Raw genomic sequence first — 12,507 nt, 5'->3', positions numbered from 1 at the left:
ATACATCTTGACTAAACTGTTAGCTGAGGTGATAGCTGGGCACTGATAAATGCTGACTGATAGTGACATCTCCCCCGGGGGTCCCAGTGCATATTAGATTGAACTGGCAAACCTATCACTCATTTTTATCATATCTGACATGTTCTGCTATCCTCCAAAGAAACATAGTTAGAAGGGAATCTATTTCAGCAGAATGTTGGCCCAAAATCAATCCCTGTGAGGAGTCGTATGTATATGTAGTACGATGCAAAAGTTTTAGGCAGGTGTGGAAAAAAAACTGCAATTTTGGGAAATGGTCCTAAGTGGTAGATCTAAATTGTTCTTAAAGAGGATTGGTCAACACAAAATGCAATTTTTGATCCTTGCTATGGGGCCCTTACTTGTCTATGTATGCCACTGGTGCCAGCCAAAATCTCTGCTACTTTTGAGCTCAAGATGACTTCCCAATCATTTTCCTGTCTAATGGGGGTGCCAACACTCAATGAACAAGCAAGCGCTCATTCAATGGGTGAAAACATTGTTGGTGCAATCACCTAAATGATTGTCACTGGGCAGCAGATTGTGCAGTCTAAACAATGACCCACTGCCCAGAAACAATCCCTCTTCTCCATATAACATATGTAACATATATACAGTTGCAAGAAAAAGTATGTGAACCCTTTGGAATTGTATGGATTTATGCACAAATTGATCATAAAATGTGATCTGATCTTCATCTAAGTCACAACAATAGACAATCTGCTTAAACTAATAACACACAAAGAATTAATCATTACCATGTTTTTATTGAACACCCCATGTAAACATTCACAGTGCAGGTGGAAAAAGTATGTGAACCCCTAGACTAATGACATCTCCAAAAGCTAATTGGAGTGAGGTGTCAGCCAACTGGAGTCCAATCAATGAGATGAGATTAGAGGTGTTTGTTACAGCTGTCCTGCCCTATAAAAAACACATACCAGTTCTGGGTTTGCTTTCACAAGAATCATTTCCTGATGTGAATGATGCCTCGCACAAAAGAGCTCTCAGAAGACCTACGATTAAGAATTGTTGACTTGCATAAAGCTGGAAAGGGTTATAAAAGTATCTCCAAAAGCCTTGCTGTTCATCAGTCCACGGTAAGACAAATTGTCTATAAATGGAGAAAGTTCAGCACTGCTGCTACTCTCCCTAGGAGTGGCGGTTCTGTAAAGATGACTGCAAGAGCACAGCACAGACTGCTTCATGAGGTGAAGAAGAATCCTAGAGTGTCAGCTAAAGACTTACAAATGTCTCGGGCATATACTAACATCCCTGCTAGCGAATCTACGATACGTAAAACACTAAACAAGAATGCATTTCTTGGGGGGATACCACAGAGGAAACCACTGCTGTCCAAAAAAAGCATTGCTGCATGTTTACAGTTTGCACAAGAGAACAGGATGTTCCACAGCAGTACTAGCAAAATATTCTGTGGACAGATGAAACCAAAGTTGAGTTGTTTGGAAGAAACACAAAACACTGTGTGGAGAAAAAGAGGCACAGCACACCAACATCAAAACCTCATCCCAACTGTGAAATATGGTGGTGGAGGCATCATGGTTTGGGGCCGCTTTGCTGCGTCAGGGCCTGGACGGATTGCTATCATCGAAGGAAAAATGAATTCCCAAGTTTATCAAGACATTTAGCAGGAGAACTTAAGGCCATCTGTCAGCCTGCTGAAGCTCAACAGAAGATGGATGTTACAACAGGACAACGACCCAAAGCATAGAAATAAATCAACAACAGAATGGCTTAAACAGAAGAAAATACGCCTTCTGGAGTGGCCCAGTCAGAGTCCTGACCTCAACCCGATTGAGATGCTGTGGCATGACCTCAAGAAAGCAATTCACACCAGACATCCCAAGAATATTGCTTAACTAAAACAGTTCTGTAAAGAGGAATGGTCAAGAATTACTCCTGACCGTTGTGCACTTCTGATCTGCAACTACAGGAAATGTTTGGTTGAAGTTATTGCTGTCAAAGGAGGTTCAACCAGTTATTAAATCCAAGGGTTCACATACTTTTTCCACCTGCACTGTGAATGTTTACATGGTGTGTTCAATAAAAACATGGTAACATTTAATTCTTTGTGTGTTATTAGTTTAAGCAGACTGTGATTGTCTATTGTTGTGACTTAGGTGAAGATCAGATCACATTTTATGACCAATTTGTGCAGAAATCCATATCATTCCAAAGGGTTCACATACTTTTTCTTGCAACTGCAAATGTAATTGATTTTTTTCTACAATACTATCAATCTGCTAAGCTCTTCCTGCTCTATAACATGCTGCCTGCAGATTGCACTGAATTTTGTGGCAACAGGTTCTCTTTAAATGCAGCCTGTTAGATGTTTAACTCATTGGGGGACATTTATCAATAATGGCATAATTTGCACCAAAAAAATACTAACATTACAAATCAAAAGTGGTGATTTGTTTCACCTCATATATCAAAAGGTCCACACCACTTTTAAAATCTAACTTTATAAAATATAAATTTGATTATTCGCCTATTTATCTTGATTTGTGACATTTTAACGCCAAATAGTACGATTATTTTTTTTTTAACAGAAATGCGCCATTTCAGCTAACTCTGCCAGACCACAGTTGCAACTTTTGAAACATATTTGTGACATTTCCACTGGTAAATTGCGACTTTTGTCTCAGACTCGGGACGTTTTTGTTCTTTTTTTTTTTTGTTGTTCTTGAATGACAATTTACTGACAACCCTATTTTTTAGCTCATTTATATTAGATAAAAATAAATGCATTCTTCTCCTCTGGTCCTGAGGTTATGACCGGTTTAATACCCTCACCGGCCTCAAAACACACCTCATCCCACTCCGGGGGACTCTTGGCCTCTACAGATCTATTCAATGAAAACGCCAGACCACCAACAATGGCAGACTTGCGTGCATTTATCTGCTCACTGCCCTCTACGGCAGACCTATCTAATTTTGCCACCAACATATTGCAAGAATGCCAGCGGGAATTCACACAGGTCTGCTCTGAACTGACTGTGCTCGACTCAAGAATTGCTTCTGTCGTCCAAGACCAAACATCTCTGTCTGCTACTGTTATGGCCCTTCAAGATAAGGTCCAGTCTAATGATGCTCAATTATACACCTTACACCAGCACCTTGATGATATTGAAAACCGCAGCCGCCGTAACAATATACGGATTAGGGCCCTCCCAGAATCAATTACGACACCTGATCTACTGTACACAATTGTGGGAATATAAAAAAAAAAAAACTGGGCCGCCCGCCGAACTCTCATATAGAAATTGACAGAGCTCACAGAGCCCTACGGCGCCCTAACCCAGATGGATCCAAAACGAGAGATGTCATCTGCAGAATCCACTTTAATGTCATCAAGGAGCAAATCCTGAACAAATCTCGGCAGTCTTCTCTCCTGTCTCATGAAGGGTCTCCAATCACGTTGTTGCAGGACCTCTCACATCACACTTTGTCACAGCGAGCTGCCTTGCATCCTCTACTGGACCTTCTCAGGGACCAGGGTATTCCCTATCGGTGGGGCTATCCATTTGTCCTTTTTGCAGGCCCCAAGGGACATGTTGCTGTGATCTGCCGCCAGTTGATCTAGGTCCCTGGCCGTCTATACTCAACCTAGTCGTCCTTAATCCTCCCAGACCACCAGCTCCGGCGCTCCTGGAATAACCGTCTCACCTCCTCGTGGAAGAAGACAAGCGACGATCTGCCGGCCAGCGACGTGGATCCCCATCCAATTCCATCACCTGAAGAGTGGCCTGCTGTTCCTGTTTGGGACTACTAACCTATGGGGCAACATGTTTCGCTGCCTCTCTTTCCTGTAGCAGTTGGTAATCATACTAATGTCATTTTTCTTTAACAGGGAATGTAGTTGGCTCACTTTCTCCTGGTTATTACTTCCCCCCAATAGTTTGAGGCATTCCCTTGGGATCGGTTAGTCTCTAGTGACTGCTTCATCAGACCTTTTTGGTCTCGCTAGATATTTACCCCTTTTTCCTTTCTTACTTTTTTTTTTTCTGTTTGTTCTGTATGTCTTCTCCCCCCCACTTCCCCCCCACCTTGCTCCTTGTGTTCTTTCCTCTGTCAAAGGTATGACATCACTCAAGATAGCATCTTTCAACACAATCCACCGCCAAAAGGTACAGATTGCCTGTTTCCAAGAAACACACTTCAAAGAAGGTCCCTGATATCCCACATGGCACTATACCACCTGGCACTTTGCAAACAACCCGGTGAATAAAGCAAAGGGGGTCCCCATAGCGATTCATAAATCTTTGCCTCATCAGGTACTAGGCTGTATTGCTGATCCCGGGGCTAGATACTTGATCTTCTCGCTACTGATTGGCAGATGAGAATTCACACTTCTCAACGCCTACGCTCCTAAACAAAATCAGGTTTCATTTATCTTAGAGCTAGTTGACAAGGCCCTACCTCTAATCTGCAGAACTGTCATACTCTGTGGTGACCTTAACCTCACCCTCGACCCTACACTTGATAACTCCACTGGACGCGCTTCCCTTTCCTACTCGGCCATTAAAAAAGTTAAAAAAGCATTGCTTCAACTACAATTATACGACCCATGGCGTTTGCAGCATCCTGCAGACAAAGACTATACTTTTTACTCAATCCCACATTCCTCATATAGTCGAATTGATTATATTCTTCTCCAACAACCTGCTCTCTCATGGCTAGACTATACATAAATAGGCAACATCTTGTGGTCAGACCATGCCCCGGTATTTTGCTCCTTAAACCTCCCTTTCCTGTCCAAGCGGGAGTTGACTTGGCGATTAAATGAATCTCTCCTCCTAGACACAGTATGTGCCTTGGACCTCAATAACACGGTAACCAATTTCCTCTCTGATCATAATGCAGACCTCACCTTTCTCCCAACACAATGGGAGGCCCTGAAATGCATCCTGTGCGGGGTTCTCATTAAACATGGTTCCAGTCTCAAAAAGGAGAAAGCAAATACCCTTAAAATTGCATTACAAAAGGTTGCCTCCTTTAAACTCGCCCACAAGCGAGCACTTTCTATATCGACCCTCAGTGATTTCCAGAATGCACGTCTGGATGCTCGACGTCTTATAAGCGAATGATTCAAACCTGCCGTAGTAAATTCTACGAATACGGAAACAAGAGTGGTCGCTTCTTGGCGAGGGCTCTCAGGGGGAAAATACCCGCTTCTCACATCCCTGCGGTAAAAAACCCTGCAGACCGTATGGTGCACACCACAGGGGATATTGACTCATCCTTCCAATCCTTTTATTCAGAACTATATAACCTTCCCTGTTCCTCTCGAACGCATGAGGACTAGGTCCCTGACCCCGTCCCTCACATCCCCAAGCTATCTGAAGTACAGTCTGCTAGCTTAGAAACTCCATTTGCCGAAGCGGAATTGCAAGCAGTTCTCAAATCCTTACAGGGGGGTAAGAGCCCCTGACCTGACGGATTCACAGCCAGGTTTTAGAAATCCTTCTTGGCTTCCCTCACCCCCTTCCTACTTCGAGTCTTTAATGCGGTGTCCTCTGAGCATCCCTTCCCAGTGCAATCCACCGAGGCCCATATTGGAGTCATCCCTAAGCCTGGTAAGGACCCGCACGTGTGTGCCAGTGAAATGTGTATTTCAAAATATTTGCCAAATTTCTGGCTAACAGATTCAATGCTTTTCTACCCTCAATCATTCATCCTGACCAGGTAGGGTTTGTACCGGGACAGGAGGCTCGTGACAATACTCTGAAAACATTAGATATCATTCATTATGCAAAAACAAACAACATCACCCTCAGGATTTTGTCTTTTGATTCTGAGAAAGCCTTTGATCGCATCTCATGGCGCTCTATTTGTACTGTCCTTTTCGCGTTTGGGAATAGGGCCGGGATTCATGGGAAAAGTCCTTAGCTTATACCATCAACCCTCAGCGCGCGTCAAGATCAATGGCACCCTCTCTTCCCCCTTCTCCATCCACAACGGCACGCGACAGGGATGTCCACTGTCTCCCTTACTCTATGCTTTGGTTATGAAGCACCTTATGTCCTCCATATGCACCAACCCGGACATATCTGATCAGGGATCAGGATTGGAGACTGAGCACAAATGTGCGGCCTTCGCGGATGATCTCCTGCTCTACATAACTAACCCCCACATTTCCTTACCGTCTTTGCTCCGTGAGATAGCCAGTTTTGGTGAGTGGACCAATTTTAAAATCAACATGACTAAGTCTGAGGCCCTAAATATCTCCCTGCCCTGTACCTTGGTCTCTTTTCTCAAAACTTCTTTCCCATTTGCCTGGCCATCCACTGGGATAACATACTAGGGAATGAAGATCTCTGCCGATCTGTCACATCTCTTTAGAATGAACTTTACCCCTCTCCTTCAAAAATTCCAGAAGGAACTAGAGTCCTAGAGTCGACGGGACTTCTCTTGGTTTGGCAGAATCAGTATATTAAAAATGAACTTATTTCCAAATCTGCTTTATCTCCTGCAGACCATCCCCATCCGTATACCGTCAGAATTCTGGTAGCGAATACGTCATTGCTTTACACATTTTGTCTGGTCTCCTGGTAAACCATGGATCAGGTGGGAAATAATGACTCGCTCTAAGGAGTTGGGTGGGGTTTGCCTGCCGGACTGCAGATTGTACTATCACTCCAATGCATATGCTAGGCTTCTGGATATGCTGCGAGTTGATTCTTCCAACTTCTGGGTTCATATAACGCAAGACTCTTCCACCTGCTTGTTGTCGGTACTCCCCTGGTTAACAGGCACATCACGCTCTAACGCCCCTAACTTATCCTTTACGGCTCATCACACGCTTGCAACAATAGCGTCCATAAGCCATCACACTTCTCTAATCGACACTAAGGGCCCCCTGACTCCAATCACTGACCATCCGTGTTTCCTGCCGGGACACTTATCTTGTCCTTTTCTTAAAGGGCTTCTGTCACCCCACTAAACTCTTTTTTTTTGGGGGGGTATAATATAATCCCTATACTGCGATATATCTATACATTATGCTATTAATCATTTTCGTTCCGTAGATAATGCAAAAAACGTACTTTTATAATGTGCAAATTACCTGTCTACAAGCAAGTAGGGCGGCTACTTGCTGGTAGCAGCAGCAAAAAAACGCCCCTCAGCACTCCCTCAGTGCGCCTACGCCGATGACGTCTTCTCTTTCGGTGACATCATCGGCGCAGGCGCACTGAGGGAGTGCTGAGGAGAAGAGCCTCCTTCTCTCAGAGCGCCTGCGCCGAATCAAGACAGGCGCGCGATTTTTGAAATGCAGACAGGACCAGCCGGAGGAGGAGATCGCTGCTGGCCCTGTCAATCAACAAGAGGAGGGGGCAGTTTTTTGCGGCTGCTACCAGCAAGTAGCCGCCCTACTTGCTGGTAGACAGGTAATTTGCATATTATAAAAGTACGTTTTTTGCATTATCTACTGAACGAAAATGATTAATAGCATAATGTATAGATATATCGCAGTATAGGGATTATAAGTACCCAAAAAAAAAAAGAGTTTAGTGGGGTGACAGAATCCCTTTAAGGGGACAAAAACCCGCCCTCTCAGATTTTGTCATGTCCTCGGGGCCTTCCCTCAAACCTCTAGCCCAACTGTTAGAATCCACGCACCCTCAACCCAGACATTTTTCTGAATACTTACAACTCCAACACTTCTACTCATCAACACACAAGACTCATACACTAAGTAGACACCTCTCAACATTCAAACAAATGTGCATAGCCCTGTCAGCGATATTCAGGGATATCTCAACTATTTATAAATGACTTGCCCTCCAACGCTCCTCACACACCCCTCCTTTTTGCCAAGCTTGGGAACGAGACCTGGGCATACAGCTCACTACCTCTCAATGGAACAGAAGTTTCCTTCTCTCCCACAAAGCGCTGATTTCCACTGAGGTGCAGGAAACAAGTTATAAAATCCTCTCCAGATGGTACAGGGTGCCCGTACTTCTTCACAACTGGTTCCCAACAGTGTCAGATCGCTGCTGGAGATGTCACACAGAAGAGGGTACGATGATCCACATTTGGTGGCATTGTGCTGTCCTGCGCCCATTTTGGAACTTTGTACATAAGACTATACGGGAGGTATTGGGCATTCCTATACCAAATTTACCTGAATCCCTCCTACCATTTGTATTTGACTTGAATATCCCAGCTTATAAAAACTCACTTCTAAAATACATGGTTCAGGCATCAAAAACATTTATCCCAAGACACTGGAAATCCCCCTCTCCCCGTACACTGGAGGAATGGTTTGAAGAGATCGCTCTCCACCAGAGAATGGAGGATCTCATCAGCGTGACACCCTCAGACTCATCACATGATTCATAAAAACCTGGGGTCCATGAGAAACATTTTGTGCCTCAGAGGCGTTCCGAAACGTTCAATTGTGATTTAACATACCTGAAAACAAGCCCCCTCCTTCCCTCCCCCACTTTCCCTCCCCCTTCCCTTTTTACTTTATTATTTATTTTTCATTTTTCTTCTATTGCTTTGTTTTTTCTTCTTTTTTTCCTTCTTGAGTGCTATAGCTAACCGACATGTTTCATGTTTATCACGTTGACACATCCACGTTGTTATGTATTCTATCGTACTCCTGTGTACAAGATGCACTTTGAACATCAACATATGTCATTTTAAAGAAATAAAATTCTTGAAAATCTCAATAAAAAGTTGAATGAGAAAAAAAAAAAAAATGCATCCTGTTTTAATACTTACCTATCACTTGCTCCCATGACGAGTTGTTTTTCTGCCATAAATGCGACTTTTTACACAAAACACCACCACATAAGCTGGCTTAATTGTCTGCAACAATTTGAGCCATTTCTCCTGATAGAAGGATGATAAATGAGGCGTAATATGCGCCAATTTGATAGACCCGCCCACTTTGAAAATTATAACTCAATTCTGGAGTGATGCATTCTTTATAGTGGACATTCTGGAGAAAACAGTTAATATATTTAGCGCAAATCAAAATGCCATTCTTTTTGGCGCATTTTACCCCTTATTCTGATGCAACATGCTTAGTAAATATCCCACCTTGAGTATCATAACATTAAATAGGGAGAGATTTATCAAACTGGTGTAAAGGAAATGTGGTTTAGCTGCCCCCAGCAACCAATCAGATTCCACCTCCAAAGGAGCTCTGAAAAATGAAAGGTAAAATCAGATTGGATGCTAGTAGGGATGAGTGAATCGACTTCGGATGCTTCTTTCGAAGTCGATTCACATAAAACTTTGTTTTAATACTGCACGGAGCAGGCACTCCGAACAGTATAATGTATTGGCTCCAATGAGCCAAAGTTATTACTTCGTGAAGTCTCGCGAGACTTCGTGTAATAACTTTGGAAATTAATTTCTACTGTAAAAAAACCTTTGTATCGAACTCGGGTTTGGTTTCAAGGTACCACTGTTTTTTACAGTAGAAATTTATTTTTAAAGTTATTACACGAAGTCTTGTGAGACTTCACGAAGTAATAACTTCAGCTCATCGGAGTCAATACATTCTAATACTGTACGGAGCACCCGCTCCGTACAGTATTAAAACAAGGTTTTATGTGATTCAACTTTAGATGCTTCACCCGCTCATCCCTAGTTGGTAGGAGCAACTAAGCCTAGGTTTTTGCTAAATCTCCCCCATAGTATTTTTTACAACACTAAAAATGTGTGGGGAGTAAAAGAGTTTTATACATAGTAAATATGGTTCATCTTAATAAAAGGTTTTCTCACCTTCTAAGAGTATCTGTGCTCTGCTACAATCAAGTCCTAAATGCTGGTTTAGTGGATTTGGCTCTGGTTTGAGCATGTATGGCTGGAAGGGGTACTGTGTCTACAATTCATGGACAAGATGGCCATACCTGCAGGACAGCTGTTGGGTGTACACTTGTTTGGGCAACAGCTACCTCACCAGACCACTCCATAAACATGCACGCTTAGCTTAGCTGAGCATGTATGTTTATTTCAATGGCAAAAATTGAAGCAAATTGCTGCCAGTATCCTCTGGCATTGAAATCCAACACCCCTTATTATTGATTCCTTCAAAGTCTTCTGTTGAGGGACAGTTGAGAGGTCCCCATACAATTCTACAGATATATCCTAAGTGGAAACATGAGGTTCAGGTTTAGATCCCTGGATTCCAAGCTGGTAGAATGGGTGGCACAGTAGTTTTTAAACAGCTGAATTAGATTTGTCAAATTAGATTTCATGGGGGTTGCTCACAACATGAACCTGTCTTAGGACATATGGATGTTAAGGGGGGTCCTGAGCAGAGGACCCCTTCCATAAGTGCCAGAGAACAACTGGGTACGAGCACCTCCTGCTCTGGTGTGTCTATGCATTACATGACAATCAGGGCAATTATTTATATAATGATATATTTCTCCTGCAGCTACAGGGCAAATGTCAGCCTAGACATGACCGAGAGAAGGTGAACCTGTGCTGATCACTGTGTTGGCTTCGTTGTAAAAGATCTGTCTTTGTGAGAAAACCCGTTTAAAAACAAGGTTTATCTTAATCCTAGAAAACAAAAAGATGGCCCAGCATACTCAACTGAATCTTTGCCATAGAGAGGAAGTGCCTGTTTATAGTAAAGACCAAACCAAGTGAGATAGGTATTGACATTTTAAAGGTACTTCATACTAAAGCCATTAAAAGGAAGAATAGTTCTGATGCAACATAGATTGTAAGACATCTGTCCATCCAGTTCAGCCTGTTATCCTGCAAATTTGATCCAGAGGAAGTCAAAACCCCTCATGAGGTAAAAGCCAATTTTTCTCATTTTAGGGAAAAATTCCTTCCCGACTCCAATCAGGCAATCAGAATAACTCCCTGGAACAACGACCCATCTCTACTAGCTATAGCCTCTAATACAGTCCTGATCAAAAGTTTAAGACCACTTGAAAAATGGCAGAAAATCATATTTTACATTGTTGGATCTTAACAAGGTTCAAAGTAGAGCTTCAACATGCAACAAGAAGAAATGAGAGTGAGACAAAACATTTTTTGAGCATTCAATTAATTGAAAATAATGAATAAACTGAAACAGGCTGTTTTTCAGCTGATCAAAATTTTAGGACCACATGCCTTTAAAAGGCCAAATCTGTGCAAAGATGTGGATTCATTGTCATTTTCTGTCAGGCAGTCACACGTTGTGATGGCAAAGGCAAAAAAACTCTCCCTTTGAACGTGGTCGGGTTGTTGAACTGCATAAGCAGGGTCTCTCACAGCGCGCCATCGCTGCAGAGGTGGGACGCAGTAAGACAGTCATTTGGCATTTCTTAAATGATCCTGAGGGTTATGGAACAAAAAAGTCAAGTGGAAGACCCAAAAAAATTTCATCAGCACTGAGCCGGAGGATTTAATTGGCTGTCCGTCACGACACTGGACGATCCTCGACCCAAATTAAGGCCCTTAATGGTGCTGACTGCAGCCTCATAACCATCAGACGGCATCTGAGACTGAAGGGCTTCAAAAACTAAAAACGTCTTCAAAGACCTCGTCTCCTTTAACGCCACAGAACTGCTCGTTTGGACTTTGCAAGAGAGCACCAAACATGGGACATTCAAAGGTGGAAAAAAATTTTATTCTCTGATGAGAAAAAATTTATCCTTGATGGTCCTGATGGTTTCCAACGTTACTGGCATGATAAGCAGATCCCACCTGAGATATTTTCTACGCGCCACAGTGGAGGAGGCGCCATAATGGTCTGGGGTGCTTTTTCCTTCAGTGGAACAATGGAGCTTCAGGAAGTGCAGGGGTGTCAAACGGCTGCTGGCTATGTCCAGATGTTGCAGAGAGCATTCCTCATGACTGAGGGCCCTCGTCTGTGTGGTAACAACTGGGTTTTTCAACAGGACAATGCTACAGTACACAATGCCCACAGGACAAGTGACTTCTTCCAGGAGAATAACATCACTCTTTTGGCCCATCCTGTGTGTTCCCCTGATCTAAATCCAATTGAGAACCTTTGGGGATGGATGGCAAGGGAAGTTTACAAAAATGGACAACAGTTCCAGACAGTAGATGGCCTTTGTGCGGGGAAATGTTCCCACTCACCTCATGGAAACGCTTGCATCAAGCATGCCGAAACAAATTTTTGAAGTGATAAACAATAACGGCGGAGCTACTCATTACTGAGTTCATGTTTGGAAGTTGGATTTCTGTTTTGGGGGGGTTTAGTTTTTTTTGGAGGTGTGGTCCTAAACATTTGATCAGCTGAAAAACAGCCTGTTTCGGTTTATTCGTTGTTTTCATTAAATTGAATGCTCAAAAAATGTTTTCTCACTCCTATTTCTTCTTGTTGCATGTTGAAGCTCTACTTGGAACCTTGTTAAGATCCAGCCATGCTAAATATGATTTTTTGCCATTTTTCATGTGGTCTTAAACTTTTGATCAGGACTGTATTATTACACTCTAGAAATACATCCAGGCACCTCTTGAACTCTTTTAGTGAAC

General features: G+C 42.9%; 1 protein-coding gene across 2 annotated transcripts in view; it reads left to right on the top strand.

The window, feature by feature from the left end:
* IDNK (IDNK gluconokinase) overlaps window positions 1–12,507 on the top strand; it is an 82,841-nt gene that overhangs the window by 50,672 nt on the left and 19,662 nt on the right. The window lies entirely within an intron of this gene.

The sequence above is a fragment of the Bufo bufo genome, chromosome 2 (assembly GCF_905171765.1).
Source record: "Bufo bufo chromosome 2, aBufBuf1.1, whole genome shotgun sequence".
Classification (NCBI taxonomy): domain Eukaryota; kingdom Metazoa; phylum Chordata; class Amphibia; order Anura; family Bufonidae; genus Bufo; species Bufo bufo.
This window is presented reverse-complemented; position numbering and strand designations above follow the sequence as displayed.